The 25,173-nt window shown below is 47.5% G+C and overlaps 1 long non-coding RNA gene across 1 annotated transcript; it reads left to right on the top strand.

The window, feature by feature from the left end:
* The first annotated feature begins 912 nt into the window (after positions 1-912).
* On the top strand, positions 913-24,816 carry LOC120991651. Its single transcript, XR_005776750.1, has 3 exons — positions 913-942; positions 10,424-10,430; positions 24,694-24,816. It is a non-coding gene; the product is annotated as an uncharacterized LOC120991651 (long non-coding RNA).
* Positions 24,817-25,173: the final 357 nt, after the last annotated feature.

Raw genomic sequence — 25,173 nt, 5'->3', positions numbered from 1 at the left:
ATGTGACCCCATTTTGGAAAGAAGACACCTCAAGGTATTTTGTGAGGGGCATGGCGAGTTCATGTAGTAAAATTGTATTTTTTGTCACAAGTTAGCAGAGAGGGAGACTTTGTGAGGAAAAAAATAAATAAAAAAATTTCCGCTAACCTTGTGCCAAAAAACAAAAACTTCTATGAACTCGCCATGCCCCTCACGGAATACCTTGGGGTGTCTTCTTTCCAAATGGGGTCACATGTGGGGTATTTATACTGCCCTGGCATTTTAGGGCCCTAAAGCGTGAGAAGAAGTCTGGAATCCAAATGCCCTTCTAAAAGATACTCATTGGAATTTGGGCCCTTTGCGCACCTAGGCTGCAAAAAAGTGTCACATGTGGGTATCGCTGTACTCAGGAGAAGTTGGGCAATGTGTTTTAGGGTGTCTTTTTACATATACCCATGCTGGGTGAGAGAAATATCTCTCTATAATGAAACTTTGAATAAAAAAAATCGGGGAAAAGTTGACTTTTAGAGAGATATTTCTCTCACCCACATGGGTATATGTAAAAATACACACAAAACACATTGCCCTACTTCTCCTGAGTACGGCGATACCACATGTGTGACAATTTTTTGCAGCCTAGGTGGGCAAAGGGGCCCAAATTCCAATGAGTACTTTTAGGATTTTACAGGGCATTTTTTACACATTTGGATTCCAGACTTCTTCTCACGCATTAGGGCCCCTAAAAATGCCAGGGCAGTATAACTACCCCACAAGTGACCCCCATTTTGGAAAGAAGACACCCCAAGGTATTTCCTGATGGCATAGTGAGTTCATGGAAGTTTTTATTTTTTGTCACAAGTAGGGATGAGCGAACCGAACTGTATAGCTTCGGGTTCGTACCGAATTTTGGGGTGTCCGTGACACGGACCGAACCCGAACATTTTCGTTAAAAGTCCGGGTTCGGTGTTCGGCGCTTTCTTGGCGCTTTTTGAAAGGCTGCAAAGCAGCCAATCAACAAGCGTCATACTACTTGCCCAAGAGGCCATCCACAGCCTTGCCTACTATTGGCATGGCTGTGATTGGCCAGTGCAGCATGTGACCCAGCCTCTATATAAGCTTGGGTCACGTAGCTCTGCACGTCACTCTGCTGATTCAAGCATAGGAGAGGTTGCTGCTGTGACGTTAGGGCGAGATTAGGCAGATTAACTCCTCCAAAAGACTTAATTCAGTGATCGATCTCCAGCTGTGGATCATTGAAGTGCTGATATTGAATTGCTCACTTTTTTTAGGCTGCCCAGAGCGTTTTTATATCACTTTTTTACTGGGGTGATCGGCGGCCATTTTGTGGCTTGTGGTGCGCCAGCACAAGCTACACCAAGTGCATTTAACCATCAATAGTGTGGTTATCTTTTGCTATATCCTACATCAGGTGCAGGCTGAGCCTGTGTCACCCAAGTGCATTTAACCATCAACAGTGTGGTTATTTTTTGGCCATATACTACATCAGGTGCAGGCTGAGCCTGTGTCACCCAAGTGCATTAACCATCAATAGTGTGGTTATTTTTTGCTATATCCTACATCAGGTGCAGGCTGAGCCTGTGTCACCCAAGTGCATTTAACCATCAACAGTGTGGTATTTTTTGGCCATATACTACATCAGGTGCAGGCTGAGCCTGTGTCACCAAAGTGCATTTAACCATCAACAGTGTGGTTATTTTTTGGCCATATACTACATCAGGTGCAGGCTGAGCTGTGTCATCCAAGTGCATTTAACCATCAATAGTGTGGTTATTTTTTGGCCATATACTACATCAGGGGCAAGTTGAGCCTGTCACCCAGTGCCTAAAAAATAGACTGACATTTATATTCCTCCAAATCAGTACTGTTTTAGCTGGTCTAGTTATTGTATGTGACCGTTAAAATAAAAGCACAGTTTTTGTTCTGGGTTGAAAAACTATTCCCAAATTTGCCATTCTCAAAATTAGTAGTTTCTGCTATATCAGGCCTACTTTAAAATCTATCCCAAAAAGGATATCTTAGATTCAAGGTGCTGATAGTGTCATTCTGAAAAACTTAACACACACGCTACAGTGCAGATACAAGTCTAATTCTGTGATTAAAGGTATATCTGTCACACAGCGCGTAAAAAATAGGCCTCACATTTATATTCAACCAAATCTGTCATTACTTGTGTGCCTGTATTAGTGTAATACGGTACCTAAATAGATAGCCAGTGTTAGGTGTCTGTAAAAAAAGGCCTGAATTTTAATTCAATACATTGGCCCGAATAATATTTTTCTTATTGTGGTGAACGGTAACAATGAGGAAAACAACTAGTAAGGGACGCGGACGTGGACATGGTCGTGGTGGTGTTAGTGGACCCTCTGGTGCTGGGAGAGGACGTGGCCGTTCTGCCACAGCCACACGTCCTAGTGTACCAACTACCTCAGGTCCCAGTAGCCGCCAGAATTTACAGGGATATTTGGTGGGGCCCAATGCCGTTCTAAGGATGGTAAGGCCTGAGCAGGTACAGGCATTAGTCAATTGGGTGGCCGACAGTGCATCCAGCACGTTCACATTATCTCCCACCCAGTCTTCTGCAGAAAGCGCACAGATGGCGCATGAAAACCAAGCCCATCGGTCTGTCACATCACCCCCATGCATATCAGGGAAACTGTCTGAGCTCAAGTTATGCAGCAGTCTCTTATGCTGTTTGAAGACTCTGCTGCCAGGGTTTCCCAAGGGCATCCACCTAGCCCTTCCCCAGGGGTGGAAGAGATAGGAATGCACTAACGCACAACCACTTATGTTTCCTGATGATGAGGACATGGGAATACCACCTCAGCACGTCTCTGATGATGACGAAACACAGGTGCCAACTGCTGCGTCTTTCTGCAGTGTGCAGACTGAACAGGAGGTCAGGGATCAAGACTGGGTGGAGACGATGCAGGGGACGATGAGGTCCTAGACCCCACATGGAATGAAGGTCGTGCCACTGACTTTCACAGTTCGGAGGAAGAGGCAGTGGTGAGACCGAGCCAACAGCGTAGCAAAAGACAAAGAGGGAGCAGTGGGCAAATCAGAACACCCACCGCCAAGAGACTCGCCTGCTACTGACCGCCGCATCTGGGAGCCGAGCACCTCAAAGGCAGCTTCAAGGAGTTCCTGGCATGGCACTTCTTTAAACAATGTGCTGACGACAAGACCCGAGTGGTTTGCACGCTGTGCCATCAGAGCCTGAAGCGAGGCATTAACGTTCTGAACCTGAGCACAACCTGCATGACCAGGCACCTGCATGCAAAGCATGAACTGCAGTGGAGTAAACACCTTAAAAACAAAGAAGTCACTCAGGCTCCCCCTGCTACCTCTTCTGCTGCTGCCGCCTCGGCCTCTTCTGCTGCTGCCGCCGCCTCGGCCTCTTCCTCCGCCTCTGGAGGAACGTTGGCACCTGCCGCCCAGCAAACATGGGATGTACCACCAACACCACCACCTGCGTCACCAAGCATCTCAACCATGTCACACGGCAGCGTTCAGCTCTCCATCTCACAAACATTTGAGAGAAAGCGTAAATTCCCACCTAGCCACCCTCGATCCCTGGCCCTGAATGCCAGCATTTCTAAACTACTGGCCTATGAAATGCTGTCATTTAGGCTGGTGGACACAGACAGCTTCAAACAGCTCATGTCGCTTGCTGTCCCACAGTATGTTGTTCCCAGCCGGCACTACTTCTCCAAGAGAGCCGTGCCTTCCCTGCACAACCAAGTGTCCGATAAAATCAAGTGTGCACTGCGCAACGCCATCTGTGGCAAGGTCCACCTAACCACAGATACGTGGACCAGTAAGCACGGCCAGGGACGCTATATCTCCCTAACTGCACACTGGGTAAATGTAGTGGCGGCTGGGCCCCAGGCGGAGAGCTGTTTGGCGCACGTCCTTCCGCCGCCAAGGATCGCAGGGCAATATTCTTTGCCTCCTGTCTCCTCCTCCTCCTACTCAGCTTCCTCCTCCTCTTCTTCCACCTGCTCATCCAGTCAGCCACACACCTTCACCACCAACTTCAGCACAGCCCGGGGTAAACGTCAGCAGGCCGTTCTGAAACTCATATGTTTGGGGGACAGGCCCCACACCGCACAGGAGTTGTGGCGGGGTATAGAACAACAGACCGACGAGTGGTTGCTACCGGTGAGCCTCAAGCCCGGCCTGGTGGTGTGCGATAATGGGCGAAATCTCGTTGCAGCTCTGGGACTAGCCGGTTTGACGCACATCCCTTGCCTGGCGCATGTGCTGAATTTGGTGGTGCAGAAGTTCATTCGCAACTACCCCGACATGTCAGAGCTGCTGCATAAAGTGCGGGCCGTCTGTTCGCGCTTCCGGCGTTCACACCCTGCTGCTGCACGCCTGTCTGCGCTACAGCGTAACTTCGGCCTTCCCGCTCACCGCCTCATATGCGACGTGCCCACCAGGTGGAACTCCACCTTGCACATGCTGGACAGACTGTGCGAGCAGCAGCAGGACATAGTGGAGTTTCAGCTGCAGCACGCATGGGTCAGTCGCACTGCGGAACAGCACCACTTCACCACCAATGACTGGGCCTCCATGCGAGACCTGTGTGCCCTGTTGCGCTGTTTCGAGTACTCCACCAACATGGCCAGTGGCGATGACGCCGTTATCAGTGTTACAATACCACTTCTATGTCTCCTTGAGAAAACACTTAGGGCGATGATGGAAGAGGAGGTGGCCCAGGAGGAAGAGGGGTCATTTTTAGCACTTTCAGGCCAGTCTCTTCGAAGTGACTCAGAGGGAGGTTTTTTGCAACACCAGAGGCCAGGTACAAATGTGGCCAGACAGGGCCCACTACTGGAGGACGAGGAGGATGAGGATGAGGTGGAGGAGGATGAGGATGAAGCATGTTCACAGCAGGGTGGCACCCAAAGCAGCTCGGGCCCATCACTGGTGCGTGGCTGGGGGGAAAACACAGGACGATGACGATACGCCTCCCACAGAGGACAGCTTGTCCTTACCTCTGGGCAGCCTGGCACACATGAGCGACTACATGCTGCAGTGCCTGCGCAACGACAGCAGAGTTGCCCACATTTTAAAGTGTGCGGACTACTGGGTTGCCACCCTGCTGGATCCCCGGTACAAAGACAATGTGCCCACCTTACTTCCTACACCTGGAGCGTGATAGGAAGATGCGCGCGTACAAGCGCACGTTGGTAGACGCGCTACTGAGAGCATTCCAAATGTCACAGGGGGAAACCAGTGGAAGCCCAAGGCGAAGGCAGAGGAGGAGCAAGAGGTCGCAAAGCAGCTGTGTCACGGCCAGCTCCTCTGAGGGCAGGGTTAGCATGGCAGAGATGTGGAAAAGTTTTGTCACCACGCCACAGCTAACTGCACCACCACCTGATACGGAACGTGTTAGCCAGGACGTGCAACATTTCACTAACATGGTGGAACAGTACCTGTGCACACCCCTCCACGTACTGACTGATGGTTGGGCCCCCATCAACTTCTGGGTCCCCAAATTGTCCACGTGGCCAGAGCTAGCCTTTTATGCCTTGGAGGTGCTGGCCTGCCCGGCGGCCAGCGTTTTGTTCTGAACGTGTATTCAGCACGGCAGGGGGCGTCATTACAGACAAACGCAGCCGCCTGTCTACAGCCAATGTGGACAAGCTGACGTCATAAAAATGAACCAGGAATGGATCCCACAGGACCGTCCATCCCTTGTGCAGATTAGACATTAACTACCTCCCTTAACAATATATTATTGTACTCCAGGGCACTTCTCATTCAATCCTATTTTTATTTTCATTTTACCATTATATTGCGGGGCAACCCAAAGTTGAATGAACCTCTCCTCTGTCTGGGTGCCGGGGCCTAAATGTGTGACAGTGCCTGTTCCAGTGGTGGGGTGACGTGAAGCCTGATTCTCTGCTATGACATGAAGACTGATTCTGTGCTGACATGAAGCCAGATTCTCTGTTACGCGACCTCTCTCCTCTGCCTGGGTGCCTGGGCCTAAATATGTGACAGTGGCCTGTTCCAGTGGGGGGTGACGTGAAGCCTGATTCTCTGCTATGACATGAAGACTGATTCTGTGCTGACATGAAGCCAGATTCTCTGTTACGGGACCTCTCTCTCTGTCTGGGTGCCGGGGCCTAAATATGTGACAGTGGCCTGTTCCAGTGGTGGGTGACGTGAAGCCTGATTCTCTGCTATTACATGAAGACTGATTCTCTGCTGACATGAAGCCTGAATCGCTGTTATGGGACCTCTCTCCTCTGCCTGGGTGCTGGGCCTAAATATGTGACGTGGCCTGTTCCAGTGGTGGGTGACGTGAAGCCTGATTCTGCTGCTAGACATGAAGACTGATTCTGTGCTGACATGAAGCCAGATTCTCTGTTACGGGACCTCTCTCCTCTGTCTGGGTGCCAGGGCCTAAATGTGTGACAGTGGCCTGTTCCAGTGGTGGGTGACGTGCAGCCTGATTCTCTGCTATGACATGAAGACTGATTCTGTGCTGACATGAAGCCAGATTCTCTGTTACGGGACCTCTCTCCTCTGTCTGGGTGCCTGGGCCTAAATATGTGACAGTGGCCTGTTTCCAGTGGTGGGTGACGTGAAGCCTGATTCTCTGCTATGACATGAAGACTGATTCTGTGCTGACATGAAGCCAGATTCTCTGTTACGGGACCTCTCTCCTCTGTCTGGGTGCCAGGGCCTAAATGTGTGACAGTGGCCTGTTCCAGTGGTGGGTGACGTGATGCCTGATTCTTGCTATGACATGAAGACTGATTCTGTGCTGACATGAAGCCAGATTTCTCTGTTACGGGACCTCTCTCCTCTGTCTGGGTGCCTGGGCCTAAATATGTGACAGTGGCCTGTTCCAGTGGTGGGTGACGTGATCCTGATTCTCTGCTATGACATGCAGAATGATTCTCTGCTGACATGAAGCCAGATTCTCTGGTTACGGGACCTCTCTCCTCTGCCTGGGCCTAAATATCTGACAATGGACTGTTCCAGTGTTGGGTGACGTGAAGCCTGATTATCTGCTATGACATGCAGACTGATCTCTGCTGACATGAAGCCAGATTCTCTGTTACGGGACCTCTCTCCTCTGCTGGGTGCCGGGGCGCTAAATATAGACAATGGACTGTTACAGTGGTGGGTGACGTGAAGCCAGATTCTTGCTATGGCATGAAGACTGATTTTCTGCTGACGTGAAGCCAGATTCTCCTGCTATGGGACCTCTCTCCAATTGATATTGGTTTATTTTATATATTTTATTTTTATTTTAATTCATTTCCCTATCCACATTTGTCTGCAGGGGATTTACCTACATGTTGCTGCCTTTTGCAGCCCTCTAGCTCTGGTCTGGGCTGTTTTACAGCCTTTTTAGTGCCAAAAAGTTTCTGGGAAGTTCGGCCAAACTTCTCGAACCCGAACATCCAGGTGTTCGCTCAACTTAGTCACAAGTTAGTGGAATATGAGACTTTGTAAGAAAAAAAAAAATCCTAATTTTCCGCTGACTTGTGACAAAAAAGTTCTATGAACTCACTATGCCCATCAGTGAATACCTTAGGGTGTCTACTTTCCGAAATGGGTTCATTTGTGGAGTGTTTGTACTGTCTGGCCATTGTAGATCCTCAGGAAACATGACAGGTGCTCAGAAAGTCAGAGTTGCTTCAAAATGCGGAAATTCACATTTTTGTACCATAGTTTGTAATGCTATAACTTTTACCCAAACCATTTTTTTTTTACCCAACATTATTTTTTATCAAAGACATGTAGAACAATAAAATTTAGAGAAAAATTTATATAGAAATGTATTTAAAAAAAAATAAAAATTACAACTGAAAGTGAAAAAATTTCATTTTTTGCAAATATTTTGTTAAATTTCGATTCATAACAAAAAAAGTAAAAATGTCAGCAGCAATGAAATACCACCAAATGAAAGCTCTATTAGTGAGAAGAAAAAGAGGTAAATTCATTTGGGTGGTAAGTTGTATGACCGAGCAATAAACCGTGAAAGTAGTGTAGTGCAGAATTGTAAAAAGTGGTCTGGTCAATTATGGGTGTTTAAGCTAGGGGGGCTGAGGTGGTTAAATAAAATCTAGTCCGTTTTTTCTTTTTACAAGTAAATATAATATCTTGATTATTTAAAAATTGTATAAACAGTTAGGTCGCGTTGTTGAGTAGATGCTGCTTAAAACGCTGCAAAAAGCTGTCGGCCTTATGGGGCGTGGAATCCTTATTCAGAGAAGTACGGAAATTTGGAATAAGAAAAGACTCTGTAAAAAATTGGTTGAGCAACGAGGATACTTACACATTGTACAAACCTGTTAAAAAATCATTTGCAAGAACAAGGTTATGGTGTCTGATATAGATGATCAATGGCAGGCAGATCTTGGTGTCGATTATAGATTTTTCTAAAGAAAATAATGGTGTAAAATACCTGCTGACGGTCGTTGATATTCTATCTAAGTATGCTTGGGTGTCGGACCTTTCAAATAAGTCCGGCGCTACAGTGGCTTCCGCTTTTGACCAGATATTTAAGTTAAGTGGACAAACCCCCAGAAAGCACCAGACTGATCGGGCTGTGAGTTTATAAACAAACCTCAGAGGCGTCTTGTGAAACCTATAAAATATACATCATTTTTTAACTACAAATGCTGTAGAGGCATCGTTGGATTGATCGTTTTTAATAGAACGCTGAAAACTAAAATGTGTGCGCTATATTAGAGAACAAAACATGTACAGGTACATCGGACAAGTTACAAGACCTGGTGTATAGTTATAACTGCACATACCACAGAACTATAAGGCGGCGCCCCGTCTATGTGACAAAAGAGAACTCTTTAGCCGTTTGGAGAAATATCTACGGTTATTACGCTACTATTAAAAAAGTTAAACCGGTATTAAATATAGGTGATCACGTCAGAATTGTGCGCTATAAGGGGGCTTTCACAAAGGGGTATGAACAAACCTATACGGACAAGATATTAAAAATTTACGCTGTAAACACTAGGGGCCTCAGACCCCTTTATAAGTTGAAAGACCTGTCCGATGAGTTCTTTGAAGGCTCGTTCTACCCGGAGGAAGTCCAAAAAGTAACCCTCGACAAGCTACGGGTTTACAGGATAGAAAAAATACTGAAAAAAAAGAAAGTTCGGGGAAAAACTTTGTGTTTTGTAAAGTAGATAGGATACCCTGACAAGTTTAACTCTTGGGTGCCTGAAAAACAGTTGATGAGTCTGTAAACTGTGGAGGACGGATCGTTTTTTATCACGCTACCCTGCAACGCATCCGCCAAACTTTATCCCAAAAACAGCATCGCCAATTACACTACTAAGTTAGCAAAAGCGGTCCATCTTCGCGGTCCTCACGAAGTGGCTTTAGTGGAGATTCAGTATCCACATACGTGGGAAAGCTTTGGCCCCGGAGATGGTGTGTTCTACATCGCGCAGCGCGACGACCCGATCAGCGAGCTTTTTGTTAAATCGGGTTATTACTCCAATATGCACGAGCTCATCAAAGCCATTAATAGCAAACTTGAATCTATAAAAATACCTCCCGATCAACTGCATCTAAGATATGACGATATTGACAGAACCGCTTATGTAATGAATTCACCATTATACAAGTTCATGTCTTGTGTGAAGTTGGGGAATATTTTGGGGCTGCCGGGGTATTCGCAATCTCCGTCGCTCAAGAATGTAGACGCCGAGCACATCGCTCTCCGCTACAAAGGACCCGGATTACCTGTTTTAGAACATCATGCTGGTGGTATAAACGGGATTGCTCTAGTTTCATCAAAAGAGAAATAAATTTATCCCAATATTAAAGCCGGTTTTTATGCAATGTTTGTTTGTACAGATATCGTCCAACATCAACTTGTTGGCGATAGTTACGTACAACTTTTAAGAACTGTCGAGTTAGGCGGTAAAAATGGTGAGATAGTCACGCAAAAGTATCACCAGCCGGACTATATACCTGTTTGTAAACATGATTTTGACACGGTTACAATATCGATACTCACGGATCAGGCTAAACCTGTTAAATTCAAATACGGTAAGACTATTGTGCGATTACCCTTTAGACTGCGCGCTGTGACGACGCACTAAAATGTTGTCACAGAGAGTGTACAGTGACCTGGAGAAGCTCTGACAGAAGCCTTTCAGAACCTCCTCCTTGAGTTTTCTTTGTTTTGGTTTTCAGTTCCTCATCTCGTTAGTCTCTCTCAGCTGTCATGTAGTTGGACTGATTGCATCCCTTTAAATTCCTCCCCATAATGCATTAGTGTGCGGCTTATACAACTTCCTGGAGTGTGTGTGCATGCTGTTCCTATTTCCCAGTCTTCTACAAGATAAGTGCTGTACATTCATTTGTGATTTTCTGTTTGCTGGATCCCAGATGACCCCGACTCCCTCCGTGTCTAGTGTAGGGAGCCGGTGGTCGTGTCCCCTCACTATTGTAGGGTGTTCAGGTATTATATAGTCGAGGTACGGGGATATGCGATCATCCACCTTTGGGGTGTTCGCATAGGCTGAGCAGTCAGGGAGAGTGCCAGGTCTCATGCAGGGGTCTCCCTTTTGTTCCTTAGTTTTGGATCCAGTGAGTCATAGATTCTTTTGCATTGTCTTGTTTCCTGTACACCTTCCGTGACAAATATGGCCCTAGTACATATTTCGGGGAAACACAAGACCGACAACTCTTCGCCGTCACCAGCGGCGAAAAAATTTAACTAAATGTCACTAATATTTATGACGCGCAAACGTTATACAGGAGATGTAGCGCAGGTAATGTCGCTGCTGTCACCAGCGGATAACGTTATGTAAGCCATGTACCGGGGTGGGCTCCCCAGGATACAGCGAAGTCACAGACAAGGAAAGAGACACTGACACCAGCTTAATATGCAAGAACAGAAACTTTACTTATGCAAAAAGTAATATCACAAACATAACCAAAACAATGCAAACATGCATAGAAAAACGCTATATCCCGGACCCACAGTCAATGTCCCTGCCCACTGGACAGGCCTAGCCGATGGCGGACACAGCAGAGCCTGCAAGTCGTGCTGTGCCGCTACAGAGGACACCCCTAGCCGGTGGCAGACGCAGCAGAGGCTGCAAGTCAATAACTGCGCTGCAGTCCAGTACAGAAAAGCCTAGCAAAACGATATAATCCTAACTAACTAACTAACGCGAGGCCTAGGCTAGTCTCTGTTACTTCAGGCGCCACAATATATTACAATCCGTAACCGGGTGCACTGACCTGCATCCGTTCTGGGCCCGAGGATGCAGCCTACCAGGGATGGCCACCAACCTTTCAGCAACCGTGCAGCCTTGCTTGTTGATGATGAGGCCTTCTGTCCACACACTGAACTGGTCTTCCTGAGACAACCTCTCTTTCAAAAGAGCTGGATTCAGTAAGGGTATAACAGTTACTCTCCTTCTTTTGAGTGTCCATTAACTGCCGGCCATCTGCAAGCCAGGATGGAATCGGATTCAGTCCCTCACAGCACAATCCTTCCACCATGTCAGTTCACCACTTCCTGCTCTGTCTGGCACACACTGCATGAGTCATCAACATGAGTTATCATCTGTTTTGCATATTCAAATCCCAGAGTGTGCTGGCTGTAGCTACAAAACAGTGTAGTGCCCAGAATGCCAAATGACAGTTTCAGTACAAACATTATGCAGAAATAGCTGTTTCACAATCTCACATGCCACCCCACTAGAAGTTGTTGCCCTCGGCAACTCTCCCCATACAAACTCATCCTGGGCATAACGCTGTGGAGGCACACCAGCATTGGGCCTCGCTGACCTTCTCAGATTGGGGGTTTCAGAAATACTGGGGACATCAGGCATAGTTGACAAGAGAGGAGCTGTTGATTGCTCAGCATTGCATCTGGGTGGCAAACCTGCCACGGCCGGAACCTCTGTGGACACTTGAGAAGGGACGACCCACCATTCCTCCTCTTCCTCATCTGAGGGACTTTCCTCCATACCCTGAGCATGAGGAGGCACCCCCTCTACGCACACCGGCTCATCAAAATTGCAACGTCTCAACATATTACAGTGTAAGTTCCGTGAGGGTCCCCCTGTCTCTACTGGCTCTACCTCATAGACCGGAATAGCGGGGTCTACCCTTCTCTTCACCGTGTATGGAACTGCCTCCCACCGTCCATCCAACTTCCCTGACGGCCGTTTGGCTTTGACCATCACTCGATCACCAGGGACATCTTTCTGCACTGGTCTTGGGTTAGGGTGTACCATCTGTCCCAGGCGCTCCCCCACAACCTTGTGGACCGCTCTCAGCCGGCAGCAGTGCTCCTGCACCCATGCGGTGGTACTTCTCGAGGGGGCTCCATCGGGTTAGGCATGTGGAGATCTTCAATCTCCCGTCCGGCTCGTCCAAACATGAGCATATGTGGAGGGTATCCGGTGGTACTGTGAACTCTGTTATTATAGGCCCACATCAACTCAGGTAGGTATGTGGGCCACTGGGCTTTTTGACTGTCTTCCAGAGTCCGCAGCATCTGAAGCAAGGTGCGATTGAAGCGTTCGCACGCCCCGTTTCCTTGTGGGTGATATGGAGTGGTTCGGGAGCGTTCAATCCCATACAGTTGGTACAGTTCATTCATTAGAGTACCCTGAAAGCATGCTCCCTGGTCAGAATGTATCCTCCATGGACACCCGAACACCTGTATAAAGTGTTTACAGACAGCTTCGGCGGCAAACTCTGCGGTTTGGTCTCTGGTGGGCACAGCCACCGCATACTTGGTAAAGTGATCTGTCATAACTAGACAGTACGAGTGTCCCGAGGTAGAATATTCGATCTGTACATAATCGATCATCAGAAGTTCTAGGGGAGCTGAGGTGCGGATGGTCTGCACAGGAGCCCGCTGTTCAGTACTCTTACTCAATCCACAGGATCGACACTTAAGACATGCTGCGGCCACCATGTCGGCCAGATCTGGACAGTATACCAGCCGTTGGAGCCACATAAACGTTTTGTCGCTCCCAAAATGAGCTCCCTTTTCATGAGCTTCCCTGGCGGCCTCCGGTCCCAACGACATGGGAATGACAATCTGTTGCCGGTACTGCAGCTCTGACTGTAAGTATATGATCAGGCACAGGAGGCCCTGGGTAATTGTCAGCTTGTCCCACTGCCTTAACAACTTCTGACCCTCTGGGGTCAGGAGGGCTCGTTCTTCTGGCCGAGGCCAGATCTTGCTCCGAACCCATTCTTTCACTTTCCACAAATCCCGGCAGCTATTCTGGACTCTCTCCCAATCAGTCAACGCTTTACCCAGCACCAGCGTCATTCCAGACGCCACCCCACTTGAATGTGCCACATCCGGAAACAGAGGAAGGCGACCAAGGTTAGGAGTTTCAGTATCCTCTAACTCCTCATCGGCTCTCTGAGTCGACTGTCCTACTGGGAGAGAGTGCATCGGCATTTCCGTTCTCCCTACCGGACCGGAACTTGATGCGGTATTGTACTTAGAGAGGCGGGCCAACCATCTTTGCTTGAGTGCGCCGAGCTTAGCATTCTCCAGGTGTGCCAATGGGTTGTTGTCCGTCATCACGGTCACTTCTGCACCAGTCAGATATTCGGTCATGGCCCACACCAGTGCCAGTAGTTCCAGTTTAAAGGAGCTATAGTTATCAGGGTTGCGTTCTAACTCTCTTAGGGACCGGCTCCCATAGGCGATGACTCTCTCCCGTCCATCCTGGACTTGGGACAATACGGCCCCCAGACCATGTAGGCTTCCATCAGTATACAGCAGGAATGGGGTATCAAACCGCGCGTAAGCCTGGATCGGGGCATTGGTCAGCGCCTCTTTCACCGCTTCAAAGGCCTCTTGTTGTCGGGGCCCCCAGTTGACGGGGCGTTTCTTCGGGCCTCCAGCCGTGCTTCTTAGCAACTCGTTTAACGGGCCCACCAGATGAGCGAATTTGGGTATAAACCTCCTGTAGTAGCCGGCCAGTCCCACGAATGCCCGTACCTCCCGTAGCGTACTTGGCCGGGGCCACTTCTGAACGGCCTCCACTTTGCTGGGGGATGGTTTTACCCCCTCCTGGGTGACCACATGTCCTAAGTACTCAATTTGCTGCCGGAACAGCTGGCATTTCTTTGGCTTGATCTTGAGCCCATGGTCTCGTAGGAAGCCCCGAACACTACTATGTCATCCAGGTATATCAATACTGATTCGAAGTTGAGGTCCCCCAGACAGTGTTCCATCAATCGCTGGAATGTCCCCGGAGCATTGGAGAGGCCAAAGGGCATCCGGTTGAACTCGTAGAGTCCCATAGGTGGAATGAAGGCAGTCTTGGCTTTATCCTTCTTGGCCACCGGCACCTGCCAGTATCCACTAGCCAGGTCAAGAGTTGAGAAGAACTTTGCTTCGCTTAGGGCAGATAATGACTCTTCAATCCGTGGAAGGGGGTAGGCATCCCGGACGGTCTGAGCATTCAGCTTCCGATAATCCACGCAGAACCGGAGACTCCCATCTTTCTTCCGCACCAAGACTACCGGAGCAGCCCACGGATTTTGACTCTCCTGGATCACCCGGTTCTCCAACATGCTGGCCACCATATCTTTCACCTCCTGATACATCTTAGGTGGGATCTGCCGGTAGCGTTCCCTGATCGGCGCAGCATCGCCGGTTGGGATTTCATGTTCGATGGCAGTAGCACACCCAAAGTCCTCATCATGTCTTGAGAAGGCCTCCTGAAATTCCCAGAGGGTGTCTTCCAGCAGCTTTTGTTCCCCCGGGGTCAGGGTTCTGCAATCCACCCCCATACGGGCCATGATCACTTGACCGTTCCACTCCACTGTCGGTGTTTCCCATGAATGGGTCTCCACAGCATAGGTCCAGGCTGATCTCCTATCCGGCTGCGGCGTAAAGCCCCTTCGTCGAGCGATACCCCCTTCGGACATATAAACTTTGGCCAGCAGGGTGTTTGCGTGGACGGTTAACTCGCAGTCCTCAACATTACAGCAGTGTATAGGCACACATCCGTCTTTCACAACGGCAAGGGCCCGGGCTACCAGTGGGCGAATCCGCGTCTCTTCTTGATAAGCGGGCTCGATCAGGACCTCCAGTCCATTCAGTCGTCGTCCAGCCCCCACTGGCAGCATCAATATTCACTCCTGTCGAGGTGGGATCTTCAAAGGAGTCCTCCGTAGCACCCTCACGTCTCCAATGGCCCGTCCGGACAGGTTACTCTTTTGCAGGCTACAGCTCCTCACCATTTGTTGCAAGACCTTCTGGGTAGGCCGATGTGCGGTGGCCCGTTGCCAGTACTTTGGCCCTTCCTTGGCATAGAGTTGATGATCTAGGTCTCTCAGTATATTCATGCCCAGGGTCACGTCCATTCCTTTCGGGGACGAATGGTCCACCAGCACGACCCCTTTCTTGCCGATGTCTTGGCCAAACAGTCGGACCCGCATCCAGACTATCCCTCGAACATCCATCTCTCTATTATCGGCAGCCGTCGTCCCGTCTTCGGGCTCCATCATATGCCCGAAGTGCCTCTCGAAGAACTCCAAAGGCATTAGAGTGCATTCTGACCCTGTATCAACTAGGCAGCAAACCTTTCGGCCTTCCAACTCGGCTTCTAATACGGGGCTGCTGGCATACAGATCACGTTCTTCACGCAGAGGGCTTAACTTCTCGTGTACCGCCGCAGGACGCCCAGCTACTGCAGCGGTCGGAAGTTTAACGTCGGCTCAGACGCTACCTGTTCTGGGCACTCTCTGGCCATATGGCTGTACTTTCGGCAAACCCAACAGAGGGGCCCTCTTCTGCCCGGCCCCCTCACCGGGGTTGTTCTGGGTGGAGTGGCACGAGGTGTGGGGACAGGTTCCAGAGGCCGGGACGGTTCTGACTTCATCTGGGACACTTCCAGCCAAAGCTCTTTCAATTCTGCCCACAGGGCCTGGACCACATCCTTTAAGGACTCTGATTCTTCAGATCCCGACCGGTCCCTTGTCACATGCGTGCTATTCACCACTCTAGCTGCCGTAGGTATGGGCTCTTCCTCTCTCTCTACGGCGGCTAAATAAACGCTGTAGAATGTCATATCGGCCATTGTTCGGGTCATCTCTTGTAATTTATCTTGTAGGAATTTATGGAGAGCCCCACTATGAACTGATCTCGTAGAAGTCGGTCCACCTCCCGGAAGGCGCCCATAGCTTCAGGGTCTCGTCGTTGTATCTCATTCAGTGTCTCCTGTAGAGCATTGGAATATTGCATCAGGGTCTCGCCCTCTCGCTGGGGTCGGTTAAAGAAGTGACTCCGTAACTGTACCACTTTGGCCCGCCCCCCTTGGGCTCTCTCTAGCAGGGAGAATATCTTCTCTAGGGTATCTCTCTCAGAGTCAGGTCTTACCATCACTGTCCGCCTGACGTCACCCTCTAGGGCTCCCAATGCAACCTCGGCCCGCAGTTCGGGGGTCAGGTTACACATTTTAACCGCACTTCGCACCCTTTCAGTCCAGTCCTATAATGTCATGTTGTTACTGTCATACTTTGGCAGATGACGCAGCAGTGACACTACAGGGATGTATCCTACTGGGGTAGCCATATTGTTGGGGGAAAGCTGGACTTGCGCCTGTGCACCCTGGGCTGGGTCCTGATCCGGCACCACTGGTGCGGGGGGACGATCTCCCGCCGCATTCCCGTCCATAACGGTCGCTGTATCCTGCCGACTACGCCAAGTTGTAAGCCGTGTATCGGGGTGGGCTCCCCAGGATACAGCGAAGTCACAGACAAGGAAAGCGACACTGACACCAGCTTAATATGCAAGAACAGAAACTTTACCTATGCAAAAAGTAATATCACAAACATAACCAAAACAATGCAAACATGCATAGAAGAACGCTATATCCCGGACCCACAGTCAATGTCCCTGCCCACTGGACAGGCCTAGCCAATGGCGGACACAGCAGAGCCTGCAAGTCATGCTGTGCCGCTACAGAGGACACCCCTAGCCGGTGGCAGACGCAGCAGAGCCTGCAAGTCAATAACTGCACTGCAGTCCAGTACAGAAAAGCCTAGCAAAACAATATAATCCTAACTAACTAACTAATGCGAGGCCTAGACTAGTCTCTGTTACTTCAGGCGCCACACAATATATTACAATCCGTAACCGGGTGCACTGACCTGCGTCCGTTCTGGGCCCGAGGATGCAGCCTACCAGGCATGGCCACCAACCTCTCAGCAACCGTGCGGCCTTGCTTGATGATGAGGCCTTCTGTCCACACACTGAACTGGTCTTCCTGAGACAACCTCTCTTTCAAAAGAGCTGGATTCAGTAAGGGTATAACAGTTACTCTCCTTCTTTTGAGTGTCCATTAACTGCCGGCCATCTGCAAGCCAGGATGGAATCGGATTCAGTCCCTCACAGCACAATCCTTCTACCATATCAGATCACCACTTCCTGCTCTATCTGGCACACACAGCATGAGTCATCAGCATGAGTCATCATCTGTTTTGCATATTCAAATCCCAGAGTGTGCTGGCTGTAGCTACAAAACAGTGGCCTCTAGTGCCCGGAATGCCAAATGACAGTTTCAGTACAAACATTATGCAGAAATAGCTGTTTCACAATCTCACAGTTATACAAGAGATGCAGCGCAGGTAATGTCGCTGCTGTCACCAGCGGCTAACATTATACAGGAGATATAGCGCAGGTAATGTCGCTGCTGTCACCAGCGGCTAACGTTATACAGGAGATGTAGCGCAGGTAATGTAGCTGCTGTCACCAGCGGCTAACGTTATACAGGAGATGTAGCGCAGGTAATGTTGCTGCTGTCACCAGCAGCTAACGTTATATAGAAGATGTAGCGCAGGTAATGTCGCTGCTGTCACCAGCAGCCAAATAATTGCACGCAATTTAGCGCAATGCGCTAATATATTTTGCAGCCAGATAAAACAATAGTCTTTAAAAGGACTATTATACAGGAGATGTAGCGCAGGTAATGTCACTGCTGTGACCAGCGGTTAACATTATACAGGAGATGCAGCGCAGGTAATGTCGCTGCTGTCAACAGTGGCTAACATTATACAGGAGATATAGCGCAGGTAATGTCGCTGCTGTAACCAGCAGCTAACGTTACACAGGAGATGTAGCGCAGGTAATGTAGCAGCTGTCACTAGCAGCTAACGTTATACAGGAGATTTAGTGCAGGTGTCTCTAACACATTTCAACACTCAAAACTCCCTAAAAAAAAAAAACACAATTCCTCTCCCTACACTATCTGTCCCTTCTGCTACAGCTCACCCTGACTAAGTCTGAGCCGATCCACGTGTCATCGGGTTCTATATAGCACCAGATGACGCGTTCCGGCCAGCTAATCACTGTAATGCCACTAACCAACATGGCTACGGCATTACAGTGAGTTGCTCTACTACCCGGCACGTTTATTGGCTGTGTAGCCATATATTTATTGGTTGAGAGCCATATGTTTTTTTTGTGGTGATGGTCTAGGGTGGAGAATGTTTTTTATGTGATGAGGTGACATTTAATTGGTGACTTTTTGATCGCTTGATATTAGACTTTATTTGTGAGGCGATTTGGCATAGTTTCTTTTTTTGTTTGTTTTTTGTTTTGTTTTTTTATGACATTCACCTGATGGAGTAGATCATGTGATATTTTATTGAGCTGAATGTTACAGATGAGGCGATACCTAATCAGTTTTTTTATATTTTTAATTATTTTTGCACTTTTTATTGTTGTCCCACTGGGGGACTTAAAATTTTAAGGGTCTGATCACTTTTCTAATGCAGTACAATGCCATAGGCAGCCTGAGATCGAACATAGAGAGATGAGTGCTCATCGAATGGAAGTACTCATTTCCCACGGCCCCGCCGCTGCCCCCCACTTGTCTCTACATGGTGCAGCTTGAGGCAGTCGCCTCACTTCGACTCGAGTTTTCAGCGATGCCAGTGGATCCAGCAGGGGCCAATGTGTCAGTATCTGTCATGCCTCTGTACTGATCAGTGGAACCAGCTCCTGTACCGGCTTGATCAGAGTGCCGTACATATATGTAGGAATGCAGGAACTGACCACATTCCTCCACATACATGTAAGTGACATTGCGAGATGGGAAGAGGTTACCCTAGTTACATAGTTAATACGGTTATAAAAAGACATAAGTCTATCAAATTCAACCAAGGGATAGGTGGAGATTTGAATTTGAGAAAAAGGGGAGTTATACTGTGAAGGATAGTATCAAATGCCTTTGCAAAATCCAAGAACACTACGTTCACAGCCGCCCCTCTGTCTAGGCTTATATTCATCTCCTCATAAAAGCAAATCGGGTTAGTCTAACAACTCCTGTCCTTAGTAAACTCAAGCTGGTTATCACTTATGATATTATTAACAGTACTCCTGTATATAGTCCCTTAAGAGTCCTTCAAACTTTTTCCACAACAGAAGTTATGCATACCGGTCTATAATTACCTCTGGTGGACCTAAAGCCCTTTATGAAAATGGGTGCCACATTTGCCTTGCTCCACTTGGCACTGTACCAGTCCTCCACTTGGCACTGTACCAGAGAATCACAAAAAATTATGAACAGGGGCACAGCAATAACTGAACTAAGTTAAAATCTTAAAATAAGTACTGCTTTAGCAATTGCTGAATTATCTAAAATGGAGTATTATTTCTATACTTACTGCTGATTATTCCCCTGTTGAATTACCCATTAGGGATATTCTACGGGGAGTGGGTCTGGTTTTGCCTGCTTAGCAGTGTATTATTGGGACATCTAATATTTATTGTCATTGGGGTTTTTCTAAGATATCAGTTTAGAGTTTATACTTGCCACCATAGTCCCTGATGAACAGCACAGGGTGTGTGGAGGGAAACTTGTTGGGCTGTATGAGTATCACTATTTTACTGGGTCACAATAAAATCGTGTATGTGGTTGTCATCTGGTATAGATTTTGAAGAGACAAAATGATCCAGTTATAATACTGTTCTATCTCTGTTCTATCTCTTAACTACTACTATGATCCCAATGTCCCATCGTGACCCAAAGCTTATCTGTAGGGTCAATTAGGGTCAGTTCTGAAGACAGTGGAATCGTCCTTATCAGGGCAGGAGTTCTGCTCTAGGCAGGGACACCTAGGTGTCAGATTAGGATGCTTTTATCATTGGGGTCATTTGGAGACATGAATTGCTTTATGTACATATCTCTAAAAGTCCAATCTGCCCAGCTATAATGCTATTCCGGAGTATGGAGGGAAATTATTCTTGGTAGATTAAGTACTTTGCACTCTCTATTACAGCTCCAGATGGTTGTAACACTGCTTTCCCAGAACCTGAAAGGAAAATTTGCCTAGCTATGTCACTAGTTTGACATGAGGAGGGGGATTAATCTTGGGTGGTTTAGTATTTTCAGGCTATTACAGCTCCACAGGGTTGTAGCCGAGCTTTCCCAGGATTCTGAAAGGCAAAACTGCCTAGCTATGGTAATATTTAGGAATTAGGAGGGAGATATATCTTGGTAGATTTAGTATTTTGTAGTTTTTATTACAGTTCCACATGATTGTAACCCAGTTTTCCCAGAACCCTGAGAGCCAAATCTGCCTAGCTATGAAATTAGAGGTGGGGAGGAGAAATTATTGAGGTAGACTTATACGGTTATTTATCAAACTGGTGTATGGTAGAACTGGCTTAGTTGCCCACAGCAACCAATCAGATTCCACCTTTCATTTTCCAAAGGAGCTGTCAACTTTCAGGGAAACAGGAGTAACTTCGCTTCAGCATGAACTGATTCGGGTCTAAATCAAACTTTTTTTTTAAATTTGGTGAACTGGACCCAAAACGAATCTGGAATGGTTCGCTCATATCTACTTCTTACTATATTTGTTGTACAGCCCAGTTATATATTTGTATAGGTTAATCATGTCCCCCTTAGACTTCTCTTCTCAAGAGTAAATACATTTAATTATTTTAATCTTTCCTCATAACTAAAACCCTCCATGCATCAGTTTAGTCGTGGTCAGGGTGAACTAACTCTCCTTAGGGAGAGAGCACCTTAATCAGTGTGAGGAGACTTATAGGCCATAGATGCTGCTCTGGAATTCTGGGAGGGAAGGGATGCAAATGAGCTCTTAACAAGCACTGCCTCTAATGCCACCAGATGTAAGGCAGCTATCCTATAAGTCAATGTTCAGCTCTTATAATAAGCCTTGAGACATGACTTGGATATTAAATAAGCCAGCACCTCATCTGCAGACAGCGGTTTCAGGGTGATTGCCCCTCATCAGTGCAGAGCAGAGAGTACTGGCTAAACTGGGTGAGAGGCCTGTGTCTGGGTCAGGGGGGAACTAACTCTCCTTAGGGAGAGAGCACCTTAATCAGTGTGAGGAGACTTATAGGCCATACATGCTCCTCTCGAATTCTGGGAGGGAAGGGATGCAAATGAGCTCTTAACAAGCTCTGCCTCTAATGCCACCAGATGTAAGGCAGCTATCCTATAAGTCAATGTTCAGCTCTTATACAGGGAGTGCAGAATTATTAGGCAAGTTGTATTTTTGAGGATTAATTTTATTATTGAACAACAACCATGTTCTCAATGAACCCAAAAAACTCATTAATATCAAAGCTGAATATTTTTGGAAGTAGTTTTTAGTTTGTTTTTAGTTTTAGCTATTTTAGGGGATATCTTGTGTGTGCAGGTGACTATTACTGTGGCATAATTTTAGGCAACTTAACAAAAAACAAATATATACCCATTTCAATTATTATTTTTACCAGTGAAACCAATATAACATCTCAACATTCACAAATATACATTTCTGACATTCAAAAACAAAACAAAAACAAATCAGTGACCAATATAGACACTCAAAAGCCTGCCATCCTTGGATTCTGTCAGTGTTTTGATCTGTTCACCATCAACAATGCGTGCAGCAGCAACCACAGCCTCCCAGACACTGTTCAGAGAGGTGTACTGTTTTCCCTCCTTGTAAATCTCACATTTGATGATGGACCACAGGTTCTCAATGGGGTTCAGATCAGGTGAACAAGGAGGCCATGTCATTAGATTTTCTTTCTTTTATACCCTTTCTTGCCAGCACACGCTGTGGAGTACTTGGACGCGTGTGATGGAGCATTGTCCTGCATGAAAATCATGTTTTTCTTGAAGGATACAGACTTCTTCCTGTACCACTGCTTGAAGAAGGTGTCTTCCAGAAACTGGCATTAGGACTGGGAGTTGAGCTTGACTCCATCCTCAACCCGAAAAGGCCCCACAAGCTCATCTTTGATGATACCAGCCCAAACCAGTACTCCACCTCCACCTTGCTGGCGTCTGAGTCGGACTGGAGCTCTCCGCCCTTTACCAATCCAGCCACGGGCCCATCCATCTGGCCCATCAAGACTCACTCTCATTTCATCAGTCCATAAAACCTTAGAAAAATCAGTCTTGAGATATTTCTTGGCCCAGTCTTGACGTTTCAGCTTGTGTGTCTTGTTCAGTGGTGGTCGTCTTTCAGCCTTTCTTACCTTGGCCATGTCTCTGAGTATTGCACACCTTGTGCTTTTGGGCACTCCAGTGATGTTGCAGCTCTGAAATATGGCCAAACTGGTGGCAAGTGGCATCTTGGCAGCTGCACGCTTGACTTTCTCAGTTCATGGCAGTTATTTTGCCGCCTTGGTTTTTTCCACACCGCTTCTTGCGACCCTGTTGACTATTTTGAAATGAAACGCTTGATTGTTCGATGATCACGCTTCAGAAGCTTTGCAATTTTAAGAGTGCTGCATCCCTCTGCAAAGATATCTCACTATTTTTGACTTTCTGAGCCTGTCAAGTCCTTCTTTTGACCCATTTGCCAAAGGAAAGGATAATAATTATGCACACCTAATATAGGATGTTGATGTCATTAGACCACACCTCCTTCTCATTACAGAGATGCACATCACCTAAAATGCTTAATGGTAGTAGGCTTTCGAGCCTATACAGCTTGGAGTAAGACAACCATGCTAAAGAGGATAATGTGGTCAAATACTCATTTGCCTAATAATTCTGCACTCCCTGTAATAAGCCTTGAGACATGACTTGGATATTAAATAAGCCAGCACCTCATCTGCAGACAGCTGTTTCGGGTGATTGCTCCTCATCAGTGCAGACTTATAGGATAGCTGCCTTACATCTGCCCCATATTACATCATATTTTAAGAGCTGAACATTTGACTTATAGGATAGCTGCCTTACATCTGGTGGCATTAGAGGCAGAGCTTGTTAAGAGCTCATTTGCATCCCTTCCCTCTCAGTTAGTCGTTCTCCTTTGTACTTTTTCCAGCTCCAGGGCGTCTATTCTATGGACTGGTGCCCAGAACTGAACTGCATATTCCAGATGAGGCCGCACCAAAGCTTTGTAAAGTGGTAATATTACATCTCTGCCCTGTGAGTCCATGCCTCGTTTAAAGCATGACAACATCCTGGTGGCCTTAGAAGCAGCTTATTGACATTATACACTGTTATTTAATCTACGATCTACAAGTACACACAAATGCTTCTCTACAAATAACTCCCCCAGTGTTATGTCTTCTAGGATACAATAATGCACCTAGATTACTACCTAGATTCATAACTTACATTTATCCACATTGAACTTAATTTGCCAAGTTGATGTCCAAACACATAGAGTGTCCCAAGTCAGCTTGTAGTATTCAGGAAAAATGAAAGGTGGATTCTGGTTGCTATGGGCAAATAAGCTAGTTCTACTTTACACCAGATTGATAAATGATCCAATTAGTACCGTGTTTTGTGCCCCATAAGACGCATTTTTCCTCCTAAAAGTGGAGGAAAATGCCCCTGTGTCTTTGTGGGGTGTATACTAATGAGTGCTTCATTATGGAAGCGCTCATTAGTATTGGAGGACCAGGAAGCAGTGAAGGTTTTGCACTCACCGGTTCCTGGTCCTCGGCTGTGTTGTGGCTGCGCACAGAGTGACGGTACTCCTGTGACCTCACGCTGTGCATGCCAGTTAACAGCACAGTCAACAGCAGGAGGAAGAAGATTGCGGGCAGTGAGGAGCGGCGGCGTCCAGAAGCAGGAGAGATAATATTTTTTTTTTTATAAAACATGAGGCAATACGGGGCTGCTGGAGGGTAAGCTGAGGCAATACGGGGCTGCTGGGAGGTAATCTGAGACAATATGGGGCTGCTGGGGGGTAATCTGAGGCAACATGGGGCTGCTGGGGAGGTAATCTGAGGCAATATGGGGCTGCTGTGCAGGTAATCTGAGGCAATATGGGGCTGCTGTGCGTTATCTGAGGCAATTTGTGGCTGCTGAGGGGGTGATCTGAGGCAATATGGGGCTGCTGAGGGGGTGATCTGAGGCAATATGGGGCTGCTGGTATGATCTAGGGCAATATGGGGCTGCTGGAGGCTGATCTGAGGCAATGGGGGCTAATATGAGAGGCAATGGGGGCTGCTGGGGCTAATATGAGAGGCACTGGGGGCTGCTGGGGGGTAATATGAGGCAATGGGGGCTGCTGGGGGCTAATATGAGAGGCACTGGGGGGCTGCTGGGGGCTAATATGAGAGGCAATGTGGGCTACTGGGGTGCTGATATGAGGCAATGGGGACTGCTGGGGGCTAATATGAGAGGCAATTGGGGCTAATGAGAGGCATGAGGCGCTTATCTGAGGTCTAATTGGGGGTCATTCACACAATCTGTCTAGAACTTGACTCCGAACCTGGACCCCATTAAATTCAATGGGGAGCTGAACTTCACTTTATTATTTTTCGTTATAACATGGGTATAACGAAAATAATAGAATTTTTTACAGACAGAATGCTAAATAAAATGGGAATTGAGAGGTTAATATCTTTAACCCTCAATGGCCATTTTATTTAGCATTCTGTCTTAAGAATGCTGTTATTTTTCCGTTATAACCATGTTATAATGGAAAATAATGAAATCACCCGAACACCGAACCCGAACTTCAGTGAAAAAGTCTGGGTTCGGGTCTGGTACCGGAACTCGCAAAGTTCGGTACGAACTCGAACTTTGCTGTTCGGGTTCGTTCAACTCTAACGGTAACTATGTACAATGTTGGGGATTCACCAATCAAGAAAAGTCTGATCTGGCAGCTTGGAAATGCAGGGTAATAATCTCTGTGGGGTAGTGATAGTGGCATATTCATGCCTCCAAGTATCCC

Source organism: Bufo bufo, chromosome 2 (genome assembly GCF_905171765.1).
Source record: "Bufo bufo chromosome 2, aBufBuf1.1, whole genome shotgun sequence".
NCBI lineage: Eukaryota > Metazoa > Chordata > Amphibia > Anura > Bufonidae > Bufo > Bufo bufo.
This window is presented reverse-complemented; position numbering and strand designations above follow the sequence as displayed.